The 22,730-nt window shown below is 39.8% G+C and overlaps 1 pseudogene; it reads left to right on the forward strand.

Moving 5' to 3' along the window:
• Positions 1–10,259: 10,259 nt before the first annotated feature.
• Positions 10,260–11,981, forward strand: LOC143387732 (transcription factor AP-2-epsilon pseudogene; annotated as a pseudogene).
• Positions 11,982–22,730: the final 10,749 nt, after the last annotated feature.

The following is a 22,730-nucleotide window of genomic DNA, read 5'->3' on the forward strand; positions in this document are numbered from 1 at the left end:
AAGAATAACAATGAGGGTAGCTCTTCAGGAAAATTTAACACCATTATCATCATACATTGTACATTTTTTTCATTTTGTTTTGTTATTCATGTGATAAGTTTATTTTATGACCCTCATGACATTATTTATTTATTTATTTTAAGGCTTTTTTTGGTACATTCAGTTTTTCACTCCTCTCCTAATGTGCTTGAGGAGCAACTATGTAATAATTATAGAGCTCATGGGGTTGCCAGAGCATGAACACCATGAGGCCAGGCATGTGCACACATGGGCCACCAACAGAACCAGGCTGGGAGGGGGTCTGTCTTGCAGAGAGAAAAAACCCAAGGGAGGAACCAATAGGTGGACAATCATTAACAGCTCTCTCAGCAATAGTCCCTGGATCTATAGTCCTGGATCTATGATAAACAGGAACAAGGGTCAGTGCACATGCGAAAAGCTTACCATCACCAACATGCTCCTGCTACTCCTTACAGCTATACACACACATATGCCACCTAGCCACAGAGACCTATGCACATACCACTCAGGCACACACCTGAGTGTGTGAGGATACACATGTGAGGATACACACTCAAACCCTTCCACTACAGATATCATCAAAACCCTTCACATTTGGAAACAGGTGCATGTCCCACAACTCACTGCTGTACCCCCAAACACACAGATGTGTAAATCTACCCCATCCTTGCCTCCCGTGAATACATACACCACCCCTTCCCTTATAAAAAAGTATACTCAATGCATATCCTCAAATATACATGTTTGTGACTACCCAGGTACTGATGGACAGGCAGCTATAATGTATACTTTTCCAAATGCAGGCTTATACATTCCTATATACTATACAGTTCCTGAAGACCTGTGCACATGATATCACCAAATAACAAGTATACACACAAAAAAATACACACACACACACACACACACACACACACACACACACAAAACCTACTTGTTACCAGAAGTCACATAAATAAAATCCTAAATCCAAAGATTTGATTCTGTCACCAGAAATACACACTCAATAAACATAAGTAATATTGCTTCATCCCCAACTTACACAAAAAGCTCTTAGGACCTCCCCAAGCTTTAATGCAACCAGATCACCCTGGTCATAAAAAATGTAGCATCCATAACCCTAAAGGACACAGGCAGAAAGTCTGGTACAAGTGCCCCAGATTGTATTGCTCCCATTATAGCCTGCTACAACTGTGGCCAAGAGGGATACTACAAAAAAGGCATACATTTTTGTCTTCAACTACAGGGGCCCATGGTGATTTTGAGTTTCAAGGAAATGAAAATTAATTTATATGTCTACATTGGAGCCATTTTTTCTGTTCTCCTCTCAAACCCAGTCCTCCTCTCCTCTCCTCTCACAGTATGACCATAAGGGGAGTGTCAGGAAAGCTTGTGACTGAATATTTCTCCCAAATTTTTAGTTGTTCTTGGGATGAGCTCTTCTTCTCACATGCCTTTTGATAATGCCTGAAAGTTTCACTCCCCTTATGGGAAAATATATTTTGACTCATCTAGGCACTACACTTGTTAAGACACCAGAACAGAGACTTTGTCTGACCCTAGTCAAAACTGAGATTAACCCAGAAGTCTAGATACACAGTGGGGAGGGGGAAGATGCAGCAATAGAACCTGCTCCTGTACAGATCCATCGTAAAGATCCTCCATCTTTTTACTACCACAAAACTATCCCCTGAAACCAGAGACTAAAAAGGGGGTGACAACCTATAATAACATAACTTGAAATAATAGGACCTTAAAATGACAGGGCCTATTGAGACCCTGTAATAGAGGGCTGAGGATATAGCTCAGTTGGTAGAGTGCCTGCTTCACATGCACGAAGTCCTGGGTTCAATCCCCAGCAACACACACACACACACACACACACACACACACACACACACACACACGATCCTATAATAGTCTATGTAATACACCCATTAAAAGCCCAGTGGAGAATGAAAATGAGTACAGGGCCTCAGGTTGGTAAATGAGGCAGTGGTTCCCATATATCCAATGGTCCTCAATCTTTATTCCTTGTTATCCCCAAAGCCTCAAGATTCTAACTGGCTCAGTTTTAGACTGAGAAGAGGCATTTTTCTGCATCCTGCACTCAGATTCTCAATACCTAGGTTCTTTTAATGTTTCCCCTGTGACAAGTGCACCCAATTAACCTGAAATTTTCTGCCCGAGGGTTTTAATGACAACCCCCATTTGGTTTGCCAGGCATTGGACTAAGACTTAATTCAATTTAGTCAATCACAAATTAAGGTAATGCAATATGTAGATCGCATCCTCCTTTGTGCCCCAACTAAGGAAACCTCACAGGAGAGAACCCAAGTTTTACTTGCTTTCTTGGCAAGAAAAAAATTAAGGTTATAAAGTTTCACAATACAAAACCCAACTTTTCAAAATATCTACAAGACACTTGGGCATACAGGCCAAGGTAACCCAGATGTTAGGAGAAGACAGAATAAAACCTATTTCTCCCAACCCAGTACCCCCGTCAATGCCCCTTTTAGCTTTAAGTAGCCAGAGTGGTCATGTCCTTTTCCCCTAATGGGTTCCTGAGCAGAATCACTGGCACCAGCACCTGTGCAGGAATCCTGGGGCTGCAGCTACTAGCAGGACACCTAGCTGCTACTCATGCGCAGGACTTCTGGCTGCCACTCGTGTGTTGACCCCCATCTATCAATGTGGATGAGGTTCCACAGTCACCTCTATCTTGGGACACTGCGACCACTGCCATAGTCACCTGCACCTGGGAACACTGAACAAGGTCTGGAGACAACCACCAGCCACAATACTGCATACCACAGAGCTGCATCTCTGAACACACCTTGCAACACCACCACCTGGCACCACTCAACCTGACACCCCATTGCTGAAACCAGCCACCTCCATCTTAGGACACTTTTGTTGCGTTCTTTAGATGGTGCAACTCCCAGCTTGGGACACCAGCTGGGGCTTAGGAGCAATATCAAGGTACCTACAGTCCCCAACTCCCCCCTTTCCCTGACAGCCACTAACCTTGCACAGTGATTGCAGCTATGCGGCTGGTGCATAACTCACAAAACCTTGTCCTACTCTGCCCAATACAAAAAACCTCTCTGTAACAGGTGCACAGTACCTAGAGTGCATCCCACAAGACCTCCAGAGAGAAAGGTTCATGATTGGGAAGTAGAAAGGGAGGGGGTTAGGGAGATATAGTTTAGAGACTAAATTAGAGACCAGAAATTGTGAGGTCTACAGTGGATATAAGGAGATAAGATCAGGTGCCCATGTCACACAAGCAGGCCACAAAGGAGATCCTTGGAGTGTAGTATCCCATTGGGGACCAGCAAGTGCTATATCCCATCTCCAGGAGCTCTATGCCCAAGACAACCCTCCAAAACTAATAACTTTCACCATCCCAAGGGTGGATATACCAGCAAACAACAGACAACTCCACCTAATGGATGAAAGAGAAACAAGAAAATACTGATCTCCAACTAAAACAATCCTTGTATCTTTCTTCAAGATTTTGTTTCTCTTTTCTCTTTCTTCTCCAGCCCCCACCTACCCAACATTTATGAAACCAAATGCTTTTCATGAATTAGGCTACTGAGGACTGGGATGTCTGAACAGTATATTACAGTTGTGTTGTATATTCTTTAATCTCCTGTTTTCTAAATTTTTCTTAATACTTATTTTTTACTCTCTGTATTGTCTTACCATTTAGCTCCCCAAATCACTTTCTCTCTCTTCTTCTGCTACTGACCAGCTTCTTTAGATTCCTTTTTCATGTTCCCTAAGATCTAATAAATCTATATCCTCACCTCCTTCCCCCTCAACAACTCATCCTACTCCTCACCCCTAATTCTTTGTCAATGATCAGAAACTGTAGACTCTTTTGCAAACCTACCCTTTGTATTGTAGATAATAATTGATATTACCATTTCCATATATTGGAACAAAACCATAAATGTCTTAATGGCAGCTATTTGGTTGAAGGCTGTATATGGTTTCTATTGGCATCTCTTAATATTATTCTCTTCCTTAAAGGAGAGGTATTGGAACCCTGCAGGGACGCCATAAGCCTATAGGGTAAAAACTGTAATGCCTCAGATCTACAGTGCTAGAAGGGAAGACACACGAACAACATGAAAAAACAAGGGAATAAAGTGCCCCAAATAAACCAAAATACTACATTATTAGAATCCATGGATAGCACAACAGAAGAAATGACAAATAAGGAGTTCAGGGCATACATAATTAAAATGTTCTGTGAATTAAAGGATGATATAACACAGCAAATACAAACAGCAAAAATCATTTTGAAAAGAGCTACGTAAGCAAATACAGAAAGCAAAAGATTACTTCAATAAGGAGACAGAGGTTCTAAAAAAATAAAAAAAACAGAAATCCATAAAATGAAACAATAAACCAAATTTAAAAACTGAATACAAAGCACCATCAACAGATTAGATCACCTGAATGGTAGGACCCCAGACAATGAAGACAAAATATATAATCTTAAAAATAATGTTGACCACACAGTGAAGATGGTAAGAAACCATGAGCAGAACATTAAAGAATTATAACATAAAAACACTAAATTTAAGAATTATTGGGATAGAGAAAGGAATAGAGTTACAAACCAAAGGAGTGAAGAATCCCTTCAATGAAGTAATATCAGAAAAATTTCCAAACATAAAGAATGAATTGTAAAATCAAATACAAGAGGATTACAGGACACCAAATGTACAAAATCACAACAGAGCCACACCACGCATATTATAATGAAAATACCTAGCATTAAGAATAAGGAGATAATTCTAAAAGCCACAAGAGAAAGGAATTATATATATATATATATATATATATATATATATATATATATATATATATATATATATATATATATATATATAAACCAATTAGGATATCTGCACGTTTTTTAACTCAGACCCTGAAGGGTAGAAGATCCTGGAAAAAACCTATACCAACCTCTCAAAGAAAACAGACTTCAACCAAGAATCTTATATCCAGCAAAATTAAGCCTTATATTTGAAGAAGAAATAAGAACCTCCCATGAAAAACCAAAGTTAAAATAATTTACAACTAGAAAGCCTTCATTATAGAACATCCTCATGGCAAAATATGCCATGAGGAAGAAATGGAAAACAACAATGAAAATCAGCAAAGGGAAGTACTACACTAAAGTAAAAACCAATCAAAGGAGAAACCAAGCCAAGTTCATTACAAAAATAAAAAGTAAACAAAAATGACCAGGAAGACAAATCATTTCTCAATAATAATCCTGAATGTTAATGGCTTAAACTCACCAATCAAAAGACATAGACTGGGGATGGGGTTGTGGCTCAGTGGTAGAATGTTTGCCTACCACGTGTGAGGCACTGGGTTCAATTCTCAGCACCACAAATAAATAAATAAATAAATAAATAAATAAATAAATAAATAAAATAAAGGCCCATCAACAATTAAAAATATATTCTTAAAAAACACCTAGACTGGTAGATTAAAGCGCTTTCTCTCTCTCTCTCTCTCTCTCTCTCTATATATATATATATATATATACACACACACACACACACACACACACACAGATATTTTCTTTGAATGTGTTTGTTATACCTTTAATCAAGGCTTGACATTGTCCACCAATTTCATCAGAACAATTTTACCCTCTCCCTGTTTGTAATATATGGCATAATTTCAGTTGGTACACTTTAAAAAACATGTATCATGGATAAACTTAGCCTTGTAATATTGAGGGGAAAAATCCACTCTATTGATGCTCTTTCTGGAAATTCAGGTAATTAGTATCACTTCCCTCCAAAAAATAATATGGCAGACAGGTCAGGTGTGACACTGCCAAGGGCCACCCTAGGTGAAGACAGAAAAGCTCTAAAGGAAGCAGACTTGGTCTTTGCCATTACTTCAAGGTTTCGCAATTGGGTGGAAGAACTGTTTTCTGAAGCTTTTCAGATATACTCAGACATGTGTTTTTTTTGTGTGTGTGTGTGTGTGTGTTTTCTTTGCTCAGCAATCATTGTTAGCCTAAGCATTACAAAAATAATGGTCAGATGGTAGGGCAGAAGGACATTTAACTGCTCCTTTCCATGACCAGTCTGCACAAATTGAATTTGAGCTAGTTAGGTTATATGTGCATGTAGAGTCTAGCCATTTTGAAGGAGTGCAAAATTGATTTCATGGTGTTAAGGTTGAAGTTCAGTGGTATAGCACTGCCCAAGATTGTACAAGAACCCTGAACATATCTTGGTCTAGCAAATAAGGCTTACTTTCAAAATCTGATCTCCATCATTCATTACAATAAACCCTTATTAAAAAAAACCATTATAGAATTAGGAGAAACAGTTTTATCACATTGTCCTTTACATCACTATTTCAAAAAAAAAAAAACAGAAGAAAGAAACACACCATATCTAATATCGATGACATGAATGAAGACTGTGGGAAATAATGAGAATATTAGACAAGTGAAAGAAGAGCTGAAGAAGCCTGTTTTCAGTGTCTGAGTATCCTGTTTTGCCTCATTTTTTAAAAAAGGCTTGAATAGGTATTGAATACCTCATGAACACCCAATGTGTGTTTTGAAGATTTGAATGGATGAAAGAAACACTCTGTCCATAAAATGCAACCCACACTGTACAGTTTAGAGAATTGGTTTTTTATACCCATGATTGTGTGACTGATGAGAACCATGGCTAACTGGTCATGGCCAGCAGGGGAAAGAAACAGAGATAATTGATGAAGAGTTGGAATAGAGTTGCATCTGTCAAGCCACTCTCCTGTAAATCTGAAAACTATTTCAAAATGGCCCAGAGGCACACACCACTTATGGCCCCACTGAATTCTGTGAAGGGAACTTTAAGTTCTTCTATACCTGCCAGAGCTCTTCATGGAATGTCTTCCCAGTCCCACCCAGGCCTGCTGTACTAACCTCCAATACCCAAATAATGTCTTGACCCCTCATTTCACTGGTGTTTACATTCAAACTTTGCATAGCTATAGTAGGACCCTGAGCATCTGCTATAGCCAGTTGATGCTCTGGGTCCTCTATTGATGTTTCCCACTTGGGAAACTGCAAGACTCTGTGTCCAATGTCCTGGCCTTTAGAATGAGGTGAGTTTGAGGGTCAGGAGCTTGTCATCATGCTTCCAGTTGCTTTGTAGAACCTTAGGTATTTGAATGGAGTACTTCCCTGTGGTCAACTGATTGAGCAGAAGTAGAGGAGGGAAAGAGACTCAGATGATGCATTTGACATGGCTCAGAAAGCCCAGAGAAGACTAAAACTGCTCATGGGAAAGAGGGCTTCTAAGACACAGGTCCAGAAAACTGGGGCCCAGGCCCACATGATGGAGATTAGGGCCTACATTTTCTTCTATTAGATGCAGAGTCTCTTGTTTGATTCCTAGATCCTTGCTCCATTTTGAGTTAACTTTTGTGCATGGTGAGAGATAGGGATTCAATTTCATTTTGTTGCAAATGGATTTCCAGTTTTCCCAATTTCTTTAATAAGACACCTATAGCACAATAATTAAAACCAAGAATCAACAAATGGGATAAATTCAAACTAAAATGTTTTTTTTTCTCAGCAAGAGAAATAATATGTGAGGTGGATAGGGAGCCTACATTCTGCAAACAAATTTTTACCCCTCACACATCAGATGAAGCTCTAATCTTTAGGGTATACAAAGAACTCAAAAAGCTAAGGACTCAAAAAACTACCAAATAACCCAATCAACAAATGGGCCAAGGACCTGAACAGACACTTCTCAGAAGAGGATATACAATCAATCAACAAATATATAAAAAAAATTCTTAACATCCCTAGCAATCAGAGAAATGCAAATTAAAACTACTCTAAGATACCATCTCGCTCCAGTAAGAATGGCAGCCTTGATGAAGACAAACAACAACAAATGCTGGCGAGGATGTGGGAAAAAGGTAAACTCATACACTGTTGGTGGGACTGCAAATTGATGCAGCCAATTTGCAAAGCAGTATAGAGATTCCTTGGAAAGCTGGGAATGGAAACACCATTTGACCCAGCTATTCCTCTTCTTGGACTATATCCAAAAGACCTAAACATCAGCATACTACAGGGACACAGCCACATCAATGTTTATAGAAGCACAATTCACAATAGCTAGACTGTGGAGCCAACCTAAATGCCCTTAAATGGATGAATGGATAAAAAATGTGTCATATATACACAATAAAATATTACTCAGCACTAAAAAAATAATAAGATCATAGCATTTGCAGGGAAATGGATGGCATTAGAGCAGATTATGCTAAGTGAAGTTAGCCAATCCCCAAAAACAAATGCCGAATGTCTTCTCTGATATAAGGGGGGTGAATCAAAATGGGGAAGAGAGGAAGAGCATGGAAAGAAGATTAGCTCTAACTAGGGAAGAGGGTTGGTCATAGGAGAAACCAGAAAGAGTATTATGTATTAATTTAAAAAATGCAAAGATAGTGAAAGTGAGAAGCAAAAGGTTATGTAAATGAAGGAGGTTAAGATCTGAGTGGTGAGGACATAGTTGGTTCATTATCATTACAGAAACATCAACATAGATGACTACAATCTGCAGACCAGCTCACTCTAAAATGCACAACTGCACCCAAGGGAACAGAAATGATTCCAATAATTGCCTTAAACATAGAGTTAAATAATTTGAGTCTGGAAGAACTAATTTATTTAGAACTGTTTTGAATTTTACCAAGAAAATACTAAACTAAAGGAATTTTTGATCTATTACTTATTTTGATCTTATTTAATATTTATTACTTATTTGATCTATTACTTATTTCTAAAGAGTAATACATTTATTATTCATATTCTGAATGAGCTTGCATCAATAATCACTAGGAGTAATTCAATAAAATTCATCATTGAAAAATAAAATGGCAAATGTGTTTAAATTTGAGAAAGCCAATTTGGGGCAATTGATGATAAGTAAGAGTGTTCACTGGGATGGGTTCTACTAGATTCATGAATATATAAAATGGAGCCTTGAAAACACTAAAAATTAAAGATCAGAGATAGGATGTGAACAGCCAACTACAAAGAATAAGATTAGGTGAGCAATGCATAAGTGAGTGACTGAGACTATGTGAGTGTGTATTCACATGTGTGCAAATGCAAAACCACAATTAAGATTATCAAAAAAAATTGTAATTTTTCTTCCCTCTTTTCCTCTACTCCTTACAACCATTAGTGTATATTCTCCATATTTATTCCTCCCATAAAATAAGAATTTAGAATCTTATGAGCTTATATTTAAGTTATAGAAAATTCCAAGAAAGGCCTTGAATTACCAAGAGTAAATATTGGAAATAGAGTACCAAGCAAATTTCACTCTCTGACAACAAGTTTTAGGGAGGATCAGAAACTTCTCTGCCACCATCTTGAGTAGATTCTGCCTGAGGAAAGAGTTCCCATGGTTAACTGTTATTTCTGAAAGCATCAATCCAAAGCAAACTGTGCCTACTTATGAAGCAGGGCTTTTTCACCATTCATATGAAGCTCAGGAAAATGAGGTTTCTTTAAGCACAATTAAATTTGATGCCCTGAGCTTGATATGGTTCCAGTAACACTTCCAACTGTCTCCTCCCCAAGGACCACCAAAAATGTTGTTGGCAGGCACTTTTTCCAACTTATTTAATACTTTTGACTGCATAATCTTCAAAAGAGTAGTTCTAAATTTAACAAAAGCACTTGCCTTGTTTCCAAAAATTAACACATTTCGTTGACTTCACTCTTCCAACAACAGTAACTAAAACACTGCCAAGTATAAAGTGCTCTGTAGGAGCCTCAGTGATGAACAGCCACATTCAGGAGTTGAACATGGTAAAACACATGTACACGCTCACACACATACTCACTGAAATGCAAGGCAGCCCACTATACCTGGAATGCAAGAAGCAGGCTGCTCTCAGAGGGAGTAGGGCAGCCACTGGGTACCCGTTGACAGACTTTACCAAGTGCCATCAGCGGCAAGTCCTTTCAGCTTCCTTGGACCAGCTTCAGGGTACTCACAGGTGAGGACTTTATGCAGGCTGGACTCAGGGCTGGGTGGTACCCAGGTGAGGCGCCATCACCTTAGCCAGCTGTGTCCACTTCCCACCCCTCTTCCCACAGCGCTCACCATTGGGTGAGAGCTCTGCCGCCACCACGTCTCACACCCTGCACTACCTGCCTCATTCTGGTGCACACTTACTCCGCCATGGAGCGCCCTGATGGTGTGCAGCGGCTGGTGGGGCCCATCTGTCGTCTGTGCCCCAGGCAGCCTAAGGACCGGCACCACCGCTCTACCACAGGCCAGTGGCCACAGCTGCACCCTACTTCCCACTGCCCTACATCAGCCGCCACTGCCCTAGGGCGCCTGGCATCCGCCACTGCCCTAGGACCAGGCACCCAATGCCACTGCCGCCTTTCCCCACCTGGCCGTGATAGACCCAACCTGATCTTTTCTTAAAATTGGGAGCCACCTTGCCACAAAGCCATGAAAAGATAATTTTGGCTTTACTATAAATTACTGCAAATTCTGAACCTGCTTGGAATGCCTGCCCGTGCCTTGAACTCACCCATGCCTGGCTCTCTGACCATATAGCAGTCCTCTCTGAAACTTAGTGACACCTCATAAATATTGGCCTTCCCTGGCCAGGCAACTACCCTCCCTGAGGCTCTAATGGTCCTCATAAATTCTGATGTTGGGGCCAGCAAAAAAATGTAAACTACCATTAGTGTGATGCTTGTCAGAGTTCTGTTATCTGTAACCCCCCTTTGTGTAACTTTCTGGGCTATAAAGCTGGGCTGCAGGAAAGCTGGGGTTGCTGTCTTGTTCCCACCGTTTTGGGAGGGAGAGGCAGCCTGGCTGATCGAAATAATAAGCTTGCTTTAATTTGATTTTAATTGGAGTCAGTAGTCTTTTCTTGCATACTAGTCTAACAGATGGGGACCCATACAGCGGCCTGATGCCCCTGGCGTAGCCACAACCTCCACAGGCTTTCTGACGCTGCCCGCAAGTGCTCTGAGTCTCCACCTGCACCATGACTACACTGCTGCAGTGCACCAGCTACTGCACAGCCTCGCTGATGGTACGCACAGTCTGGACAATTGTATGTACGGCCTAGCTGAGGCACCCCTCCATCTTCCCGGGCTAGCACCACCATGTGACCTGGAAGATCTGCAGGACACAGATGAGCTGAGAACGAACCTTCTGGACCAGTCTGTGATAAAGAAATTCCCCATCCCCTCCAAAGCCAGCAGCCTTTTGGCGGCCCTCTCATTGGCCAAAGACAGCCTGGTTGGCAGCATCACCAACCCCAGTGAGGTCTTCTGCTCCCTGTCTGGACAGCTTTCATTGCTCAGCTCAACATCCAAGTATAAGGTGATCATGGGGGAAGTACAGTGGCGACTCTAACCTCCTGAGTGCCTCAACGCCTCCCTCCGCAGAGTCAAGTCAAAGAATGGGGGTCCTGTCTACAGGAAAGGCTACAGAAGATTGGCTCAACCTGCCAGCAGGCTGTAGGAAGGCTGCCAATGTGACACTGCTGACCTCACTGGTGGAGGGAGAGGCTGTGCACCTGGATCAAGACTTTGGCTACATCTGTGAGACTGAGTTCCCAGCCAAAGCAGCCGCTGAGTACATGTGCTGACAGCACGCTGACCCCAGGGAACTGCACAGCCACAGAGCATGCTGCTGGCCTCCAAGCAGATCTGCTAGTAATTTGCCGACTTGATGTCTCAGGATCGCTCCCCATTGGGCAACGGCCACCCAGCACTCATCCAGGAGCCTGGAGTGCAAAGTTGCCTGACACATTTTAGCCTCATCACCCACGGCTTTGGAGGGCCTGCCATCTGTGCTGCCCTCACCGCCTTCCAGAACTACCAAGGCTTCAGAGAAGGATGCCAACATTGGAAATAACCAAATCTCTCATTCATCCTAAGGGGCTCCCAAGCCTTGAGCTGAGACTTAGCTCCTAAGGTGATCCTGAAAGGACTAAAATGTGGGATTAGAGTCAGGTCAGATAAAGAACATTCATCCAAAAATCCCAGTTGGACAGTGGATAGGAGCAAGGGAGGTGGTCTGTTGGTAAGAGCCCAGGTATCTGTCTCACATGTGCAATTGTCTGACCTTTGCTAAAAAGGGCTTGGACAGGAAATTGGTATGAAAAAGTCTGGCTTGAGGAGCAGAGCCCTACCCTTTAGGGAGTCTGGGCAGCAGTGGGCTCCTAGGGTCAGAGGTTTTCTGCTTTTTGCTAATGGCTGAAGGACATTGTTAACAAATCAGAGGTTCTACTGAAGAGCTGGTGAGTCTCATTCTAGAAACTCCTACCCCAGAAAAAGGCGCTGGAAGGAGGTCCCAGTGGGCTTTTTGAACCCTTTCCATTATTGGAGCAAAGGGCAAGAGAGGCCCTTGTGGAACACAGCACAACTTGCAGAACTTGAATCCAGGCTGCACGTCACAGCCCTGTTGCTATTTGTCCTATTTATTTATGTTTGCTGTAATTAAATTTGAAAGTTTAAAAAAATGCAAGGCAGACTAAGGTGAATGCCCAAAGTTAGTTTCAGAGGCTGTGGGTGGTCAGTGAAGTCAGAGAAATTATTCCCATTTCTGTTTAACTCCACTACCATAATCTACTTCTGTTGATCTGATTTCCTTGTTTCCAAGCATCTCAAGACTCACCACTTTTCTCCCCAGCCTGCATTCCAGCAGTCTTCAGTTCCTCTAAATCTTCAACTTCCTAATTTTTCATCTTTTAAATTGTGTTCTCTTTGCTAGATTTCAAGGAAAGACTATTCCAAACTTTCAGTGCCTCAGTTCCTAAAATTTGGTATTCTTTATGAAAAATCCCACATAAGTGTAGGAAACAAATCTAAGATCTGTGATCTAATATCTTAGAAAAACCCATCAACCCTTCCTGTCCTCAGCAAGTCACTACCTCTCCTTCTCTTCAGCAACTGTCCAGAACTTCTAAGATTCTCTTTCAACCCACCATTCATTGATCACTATCATCAGATACTGCTGAAAAACAGTGAAAATCAAGGTCAGAGTGTGAACTCCTTCAAGGTTTGTTTCTCCTACTGACACAGGGATTTTTCTTGTACCATCCTATCTAAATCTTCATTGCTCAAAAGCACAATTTGTCTCCTCAAAGACTGTCCCCTTCATCCCTTTAATCTTCAAATTGTTCTTCTCCACTGGATCTTTTCCATTCAGCCTATGTGTGTAAATCTCTCCTTCTTTGCAAGTAACCCTTCTTGAATTCTTTGTGCCCCTCCATCTCATGCTATCACTTAATTGATATGTGTTACTATTTTTTATTATAAAGCTTCATTATAGATTATTGGAAAAATGAAGAAATGTACAATTAAATAAAGTTGCTCTAATTCCACGATCTACAAGGGATCTTTTTGTTTAACTTTTAAAAATATCACTTTATTCCTTATAGTATTCTATTTTATTCAATTCTACTCTGCTCTATTCAGTTGTGTCTATAGGCTGCTTTATTTCATAACAAAATCTGAACTCAAAATAATTTGAATCCTAAAGTTTGCATTTTACAATATCAAGAACATTATCTTTATCACCAAGTATTTCTCAAAAAATATATTCAGGGGCTGGGGATGTGGCTCAAGCGGTAGCGCACTCGCCTGGCATGCATGCGGCCCGGGTTCGATCCTCAGCCCCACATACAAACAAAGATGTTGTGTCTGCCAAAAACTAAAAAAATGAATACTAAAAAATTCTCTCTCTCTCTCTCACTCTTTCTTAAAAATAATATATATATATATATATATATATATATATATATATATATATATATATATATATATATGTTCAATGACTCCACATTAGTCCATTGATCTTTGTAGCTTACACTATTTTTCACAAACTGTGGTCAGGTGATAGAATATTTTACAGTTTAAAAAGTATATATATATATATATATATATATATATATATATATATATATATACGTTTGGATTAGTTTTATCATTAGAAATTTGGACATCATATTATCTATGTCTTTTGTTTTGTTATCTTTTTATGAAGTATATGTTGATATTCTTGCCCATTTCCATTTATTTATAAGTCTACCTGTATAAACTAAGAGTATTCACACTTTTTCATATGTGTAGCAGTAAATTGTCCCTTAATTCTGTTATAATATTTTATACAATGTTTTTCAATTTAGACTGACAATTATTTAGACTTTTTCTTTTGCTTTATGCACCGTGAATCATCCTTCAGAAAATTTACATGGTTTCCTTTTTTATATAGGCTTCAGTTTTTTTCATGTAACTATGTCATACCCATGTAATTTATTCTAGCCTGTAAAATAGCATAAAAAACCAATTGAACCTTATATGGATTATAGTTAACAACAATTCCAGCCACTTTTACTGTTCCTCTCATCTCCCCTAATTTTCTGTTATTTTATCACATGTTCTGTATTTCATCCATTGATCCATTCTTGACCTTCTGCTGCTTTACTGCTGTCTTAAGGAGGTTGACCTATAAAGACTGTTTTCCAGGCTGCCTTATTAAACTGTTTCCAGCACTTCCAGGAGGAGGCACTGGTGTGAGAGAGAAAAACAGCCACCCTCTTGCTGCCTCAGGTGATGTCTTAGGCAGAGGTTACATTTTTCTCTGGCTCCTGTACCTGCTTAAACATCCTACCTTCTACCTCATTCCTCTACCCTTAGACTCTGGCATTCCCACCCCAGCTTAGGGGCATAGTAGCTGCCTTCTCTTCAACATCAGGAACTTCTCAGGCTCTTCTAACCAGAGTCATCTTCCCTGTGCTTTACATACTCAACTTAATTTCAATTTTTCTGTTTGAAACATCATCTTTCCTATTTAGTGACATATGTTCTTTTCTATATCAGGGCTATAATTTTAAATGATTATAGTTTTTATAAAGTAATTTTATTCATCTTTTATAAAATGTTATTTAATTTTGTTTTGGGAAAAAAAAACCTTTCTCTAAGTGAACTTTAAAAGTATTTTTTTCAATTTTTACACATTTTATCTCAATAATATACTTATAGATACACTTACATGAATAAACAAAAGTCTATACACATCTAAATATTTTTACTGGAAAGCTATTTATGCTAATAAAAGTGGACAAAAATCAACATGAAATAAATTATGATATCTCTATATAAAGGAAATCTGTAGGCCTTTAAAACTATGTAGTAATTCACTAAATTCACTACTATAAGAGCATAAATTGTTATGATTATTCTAAAAACCTTTCTGGCAATATATACTAAAATTAAATATATGGATACTCCACTACCCATAAATTCCATATCTAGGTGTAGACCCAACAGAAATATGTAAGTATGTTCTCAAAAAGACAAGTCCCAGAATGTTCCCAGAAACCATTTCATAATATTTTCAGTGTGAATACAACTCTAATAGCTTCTAAAAGAGATATGTACATTCTGTATGCACTCACAAAATAATGTGATATCAATTTGAATGAGAAAACCAAACTAATAAATTACATGTACACATGTAATGTTGAATATGGGAGCAGACACAAAAATAACATCCTGCAGGATTCCCATTTGTGTAAAGTTTAAAAATGGGAAATACTAATTGAGGCATAAAAAGCCAGTGGTGGTTTGGGGACTAAGATTACAAGGTAGGGGGTGATTTCTACACTCTTTCATTCTTTTGATATATTTTTTAGAAGTTTAAAAATGTTTACAGTAGATCCATATGTATTGATATAGAAAGATATCCCAGTTATGCTGCTAAGTAATACGGTTGCTGAATGGTGTGTAAAGAAAGAGTCCATATGTGTAAAAAAAAAAAAGCCATATATGAGTTTGTATAAATATATGCACATGTGAATGCACACACATACAAGAAAAGAGATTGTGAAATTATAGGAAAAGAAAATATAACCTCACTTATATTGATTTATATGAAGAAGCACACGTACCTCAGGGTAAGAAAAGTTGAGTTTTCTGCTTGTCTTGGCGGGTGGATTTCTAGGAAGTGGCAGGCCTCTGCATCCAAGCTGATCTTTATAGGAGACTCTGCCCACCAGAGTTCCAGCGGACTGCAGAAGCTCACCACCGATTTTCTTCCACAGGGCTCCTGGCTTCTGAATTCCAAAGAGGAAAACTACCTAGAAACATCCCCCACCACCTCTCTCTCCAGTTGAGTGCGCTCCGCTAGCGGTAAATATACCTCTTGGGTCAACGCTATTGGTTCACATTTATGCTAATAAGGGTTTGGAAAAAGTAGCAACCCTATTGGTTCAAATTTAGGAATTGCTCCTGCCACCACGCCCCCTGAGGGGAAAACGGAAGTGAGGGAAGAGCACTTGCTCTTTACCAATAGCGTTGTAGGCCCCTGCAGCCGTCAGAGCTCAGGAGCCAACGTGGCATTGTTGCATCCAGAGTGTTGGAGGCAACTTCTTCCTCACTGCCTCCAGAACGCAGTAGCCTGCACTGCTGTTACCACCACAGCACCGGGAACCGCTGGAGCGCAGGAGCCACTGCAGCCTCCAGAGCACAGGAGATGCAGGATCTGAGGAGCTTCTCCTACCCAACAAGTGTGAGCCAAAGCCACAGGTGCCACGATTTCAGGACGCCAGAGCGCCACTGCCATCAGGAGCCAATGCCGCCACAGTCCCGGTGTCTACAACGCAGGACCACCGCCACCGCCTCCAGACCACAGGAGCGGCAGGAGTGCAGGAGTCAATACTGTTGCAGCTCGAATGCAGGAGCATGTGCCAATAAAGCTCAGAGCCATCCACTAAGGGACCCAAGCCAAAAGAGGTAGGTGCTGGGAGCCTCTCAGGGAGGGTGAAGTCGCCTTGGGTTGGGGGACAGCGGCTACTGGAGAGGACTGTTTGGCAACGGGAATCACCACATAAGAGGCAGACTCACCCAGGGTGGGCATCTTCCTCTTTAGGGCTGGAGGTGTGGCCTGTGAGTTTTGGGGTTGTGGGGCTGGAGGTAAGGGGATACCTCTTGTGTCTTTACCGTGTGTGCAGGGGCGGATGCAGCATGAGGATCCTCCAGGTGAGGGTTATAACTTGAGGTGTCTGGGTGGGATCCCATTTCGTGGAGAAGAGGTATGTGGGTCTCAGTGAGGAGATCTTGAAGGAAAGACAAGCTCCTGGGGATGAGGATACCTGTTGGCGGGGTCGATGTAAACAGGGATGCCAAAGGGGGCCTAGCTTTCAACAAAGGGGAGGGGTTAAGTTTGGGGCCATAAAGATTTCCTTCCATGCCCCAATATTCTCTAGGAGCTAGGAGGCCCCCTCACTGAAGGTTCCAGGTTAAAGTGCGTGCACTGCTCATTTGGCAAGTAGGGTCTCCTTGCCTCTAGCTTCCTGTGACAGGAAGATGACAGAATTCGGCTGGCCTTCTGCCTTTTCATTTTCTCTTGGGTAATCCTGGAGCTTAGTCTGGCCTCTGGATTTATAACCAACAACTATCCAGGTTCCTGTAAAGGTCGGGAATGCTTACATTTGTGGAGACTAAGGTTAGCATTTTCATGTCTGGACTGGGAGAATGTGCGTGCACAAATATGGTTGTGTGTGCTTGAGGACAAGTGGCTGCAGTATGCTTATATGAGAACATGCATCTGCAGGTTCCGTACATTCTGGAGATGTTCGAGTGTATATTTAGGTATTGTATGTATGTGTATCTGTGTTCATTAACTGTTTTTGTGACTCTGTATGTGATGTGTGAATTAGTGGAAATGAATAAGATTATGATTGTGTGTGCTTGTGTGGTGTGTGTGTATTACCCTTCCCTTTTCAGGGACTCTATCACCTCACCCTGGCACCACATTGCAGCTATCTTGAGGGTTGTCAGCCCAAGAAAAAGGTGAATACAAAATAAAGGAGACAGAATAGAGAAGTGAAAAAAAGAAGAGGGCAGAGTGAGGCGGAAAGGTGTGAAAAGAAAGGACCAGAGCATGCAGGGAAATCAGGGAAGAGGCTCTTCCCAGCCCTGAGGGCTTCCATTTGGGCAGGTGCTACAGCCACTTCCCAGAGGCAGCATATGACATGGGGCCACAGCTGCCTGCTCTCAGAGCCCTCTTGGAGCTGGGAGTGCACACCTAGGGGCAAGTGGGTGCCGTCCTGGATCCTGAGTTCTTCATTGATTTGCAAAGGTAGCAGCAGTGATTCTGGGAAGTCAGGAAATGAACAGAGGGCAGCTCTGGGCAGGGACTCAAGAACCTAAGGACAGTGGCTACCTGAACATGACCAAGAGATGGTGGACCACATGACCACAGTATTTGGGAGAGGCAGGAAGGACCAGCTTGAGAAGGCTACCTGGAGCTCAGCTGTCTGATAAGGACTGCACTCATCCACCTGATGCTCAGTCAAGCAAGTGGCAGTGGTAGATGACATGTTTTCTTGGTTTAGCTCCTTGCTAAAGGAGGAAAATATTTTATGCACTAGTAGGAAATGTTTTTGCTAGAGTAGTTAAAAGAAGGAACCATGGAAGGAACAAAAGTGGTTGTTCTGTCAATTTGGAGCTGGGGTGGGGTTGAACCTGAGAAGGCAGTCTGCTGTAGAGTTGCAGCTCCTGGACTGAGGATGGCAAATCCTGAGGTGCCAACCAATGGGATGTGCCTGTAATGGGTTGTGAATATGATTAGAGGTGACCAGGAAAAAGCTAGGATAGCCCTACCCAAATTGCTCTTTCTTGGATTTTTTCTTTCTTTGATGCTGGATCTAAGGCACCAAGTGTCAGAGCTGGCAGAGTTGCTAGGCTATGTGTGCGTGTGTATGTGTGTGTGTGTGTGTGTGTGTGTGTGTGTGTGTGTGTGTGTGTTTGTGCATCTGTGTGTGTGTGTGTGTGTGTGTGTGTGATGCCCAATCTTGTGAGCACAGTGTGGGTGGGACCTTCATTTGATTTCATAACGTCTTTAGGAAAGCATGTGCACCAACCTCCTGGAGGAGCCACTTGCTTGAATAACACTTAAGGGATCCAAGAGGTAAATATTGGTCTTAGAGTAGTGTATGTGAAGGTCCTTAGCCAGGCTGTGCTTTTTTACTCACCCATCCAGTCTATACTCGCTTAGCAGTAGCTGTTGAATTGCTCTGGAACCCTTTGAGGCACAGTCTCCTTATAGGAAGACTAAGTTATGCTTGTTTTCAAAGGGCACACTCTTGGAGGAGGAAGACTCACTGGATCAGATTTTGCTTGTCTACTTGGCAGGGTACATGTTCAAATTGTGATTTTGATCTTGATCTGCATTCTCATGCATGTGTGTGGCTCTTCTTGAATGCAGGTTGAAAGTAAAGAGAAAGCAGGAGTTTGGGTATTGCATGCATATGGACAGATATTAAGCATGCAAACCTTCATTTGTGTACAAGTGTTATATGAACCTGTTGAAAATCTGAGGATACATGCCTCCTACCCTCCACCTTGGATCTTGTTTGAAGTGTGAATGAACAGATCTTCTTGGGAGGAAAATGTATTAACCAGAGCAATTGTGTTTATAAGGACCCTGATTATTTCACTGTGAGCTTTGCATAGATTTTTTCTTTCTCCCTTGGCTTCTGAGTTTCAACAAAACTAATAACTATGCCCTGTTTTTGCATTTTTCAGGCTTATTATTTGAAAAGAAGTAAGCATGGTTCATTATTATGTAGTCCAAATAATTATGTATTGTGAGATCATTATATTCCATGAACCATTCATCACTATTTCCTGTACATGAACCATTGCCCATGTGTTTGCTTAGAGGGAGATCATGCATGAGTAGGTACTTCCTAAAAGGGGGAATGAGGAACCCAAAACAGATACATACATGTAGACAGAATTGTTGTGGTCACCTATAAAAGAAATGATTACTCTCTGTGGCTTCCAGCCCATGATTCCAACACTAAATAGCCTGTCCTTGGATTTTATTTACATGATTTATCTCAATTACCTGAATATCTAGTTAATTATTGTATTTTTTATAATTAGTGACTATGGAGGTAACAAGGCATACTATTTTTTAAGGAGTTTCCACATGGAGATAGAACTGTAGCTTATATTACTAATTGAAAAATAATTATGTTGTAGGTCTAATTTAGATTGTTTCTGTTGGCTGTATCCTATGAGATTGACTATAACATGAAAATAGTGAAGATGAAATTCTGTTTGTTTTTTTTTTTTCAGTAATGGTAGATATGGGATTCTGGGATGAAAAGTAGATTTAAAAAGTCTTTGGCACAAAAATTTACTGTGACACCAAAGTGTAATTTGGGAAAAGGAATATGTAGAATTAAGATTTAGAGAAAGCAGAACTATTATAATAATTAGAGTTTTGTGTTAAGTCCACATTAAAACTTATTTGGAAAATTTTGTTTTAAAGTTTAGAGAAATGTATGAATATGTATCATCCTCTATCTTCCTGAGGAGGGGGGCATAATAAAATATTATTTTATTTCTTAAGGTTACTTAAGGCTGCATAAACATTCTTTAGGGTGTTTCCTTCTATTAGTTTCTTAGGAAGAACAATGATTATTTTCTCTTTTTAATTTTTTATTTACTTTAATTGGTTATTTATGACAGCAGAAAGCTTTTTGACTTTTTGTATACAAATGGAACAAAACTTTTCATTACTCTGGTTGTACATGATGCAGATTCACACCATTTGTGCAATCATACATGTATATATGGTAATAATGTCACTCTCATTCCACAATTCTTCCCACCCCCATACCCTCTCCCCTTCCCTCACTTCCCTCTGCGTAAGCCAAAGTTCCTCCATTCTCCCACCCTCCCTCCCATTTGGGATCAGCACCCACATATCATAGAAAACATCTGGCCTTTTTTTTTTTTTAGGATTGGCTTACCTCACATAGCATGATATTTTCCAACTCCATCCATATACCTGCAAATTCCATAATTTCATTCTTACTGAAGGCTAAGAAATATTCCACCTATAATATTACATATAAACCATTTATATATATTCCACATATATAAATGGAGTATATATATATATATATATACATTTTCTTTATTAATTAATCTGATGGAGGGCATCTAGGTTGGTTCCACAGTTTAACTATTGTTAATTGAGCTGCAATGAACATTGATTTGGCTGTTTCTCTTTAGTGTACTGATTTTTTTTAAAGAGAGAGAGAGAGAAAGAGAGAATTTTTTAAATATTTATTTTATTTTTTTTAGATTTCGGCAAACACAGCATCTTTGTTTGTATGTGGTGCTGAGGATCGAACCCGGGCCGCACACATGCCAGGCAAGCACATTACTGCTTGAGCCACATCCCCAGTCCTAGTGTACTAATTTTAATCCTTTGCATACAAACTGAGGAGTAGGTTAGCTAGGTCAAATGGAGGTTCCATTCCAAGTTTTCTAAGGAATCTCCATACTGATTTCCATAGTGTTTGCACCATTTTGCAGTCCTACTATCTATGTATGAGTGTGTCTTTTACCCTTTATCTTCACCGACACTTATTGTTGTTTATATTCATGATAAACTCCCATTTTGATTGGAGTGAAATGAAATCTTAGAGTAATTTTAATGTGCATTTCTCTAATTGCTCGTGATACTGAACATTTTTTATATATTTGTTAATTTATTGCATAACTTCTATGAATTATCTCTTTAGTTTTTTAGCTTATTTACTGTTTGGGTTATTTGTTGTTTTGGTGTTAACTGTTTTGAGTTTTTTGTTTATCCTGAAAATTAGTGCTCAAGTTCTTAACCTTTGGTATTTCTATTTTGTATTTTTTAAAAAATATCTTTTTGCTCAACCAATAATTGACAGAGTAATTATTTTCCATGTGAGCTTTTTGTTTGTTTCACCTTTACTTTTATACTATGCTCTCAAGTGCATATATATTTACAATTGTTTTACCTTCTTAATGATTAATGAAATTTTAATCATTACATTACAACTCTCCATTTTCCTTGATTTTTTTCCTTTATAAGTTTCTCTAAATACTTATGTATGCAAAACATTTTAAAAATTGTTTTTTTACATGTAAGTACCTAATTTTTAATTTCTTGTAAAATGGCCATTTGAAGTATCCAGTCTTCCTTCTGAATGAAATGACAGATTCACTGTGACATTTTGGATTTTGGTAAGCTAACCTCATTTTATTTGTGTAAACATAACCATAATTAAAATCAAATACAAAGCAAACATAAACCACTTTTTTTAAAAAAATGACTGACTACTCGAAAGCTATGGAAAATCTCATTGTAGGTAAAATAATATTTTCCTGGGCTTTCTCTAAAGACAATGTGGTGCTACTCAGTATCCATGTCACAAATCAACTATGTTAAAGGGGCTTTGCTTTAATTTTGAAAGAATACAGAAATGATTTTGTTTCACAAAATTTTGTTCACAAAATAATTTCCAGTGTTCTCAGTTTCTGACAATAAAAAAAGTTTTATTGTTTCTAAATCATGGAACAGTTGATAACTCAATCCTCTCTATCTTCACTGGGAGAAAGAGAGAACTAACAAGCAGTGGGAAAAAATTAGAAAAAAAATGAAATTGAGTTGCAATGGAGTCATTGTATCAAGGACACCTTCATTCTATAGGAATGGATGTTTAGAATTTCAAGATAATTATAGAAGCATTGAGAAATTGGATTTTTAGACAAGGCAAATGAATGGGAATACACATTTGTTGCTATAAAAGAATGGATACAT

The sequence above is a fragment of the Callospermophilus lateralis genome, unplaced genomic scaffold (assembly GCF_048772815.1).
Source record: "Callospermophilus lateralis isolate mCalLat2 unplaced genomic scaffold, mCalLat2.hap1 Scaffold_143, whole genome shotgun sequence".
NCBI classification, from domain to species: Eukaryota; Metazoa; Chordata; class Mammalia; order Rodentia; family Sciuridae; genus Callospermophilus; species Callospermophilus lateralis.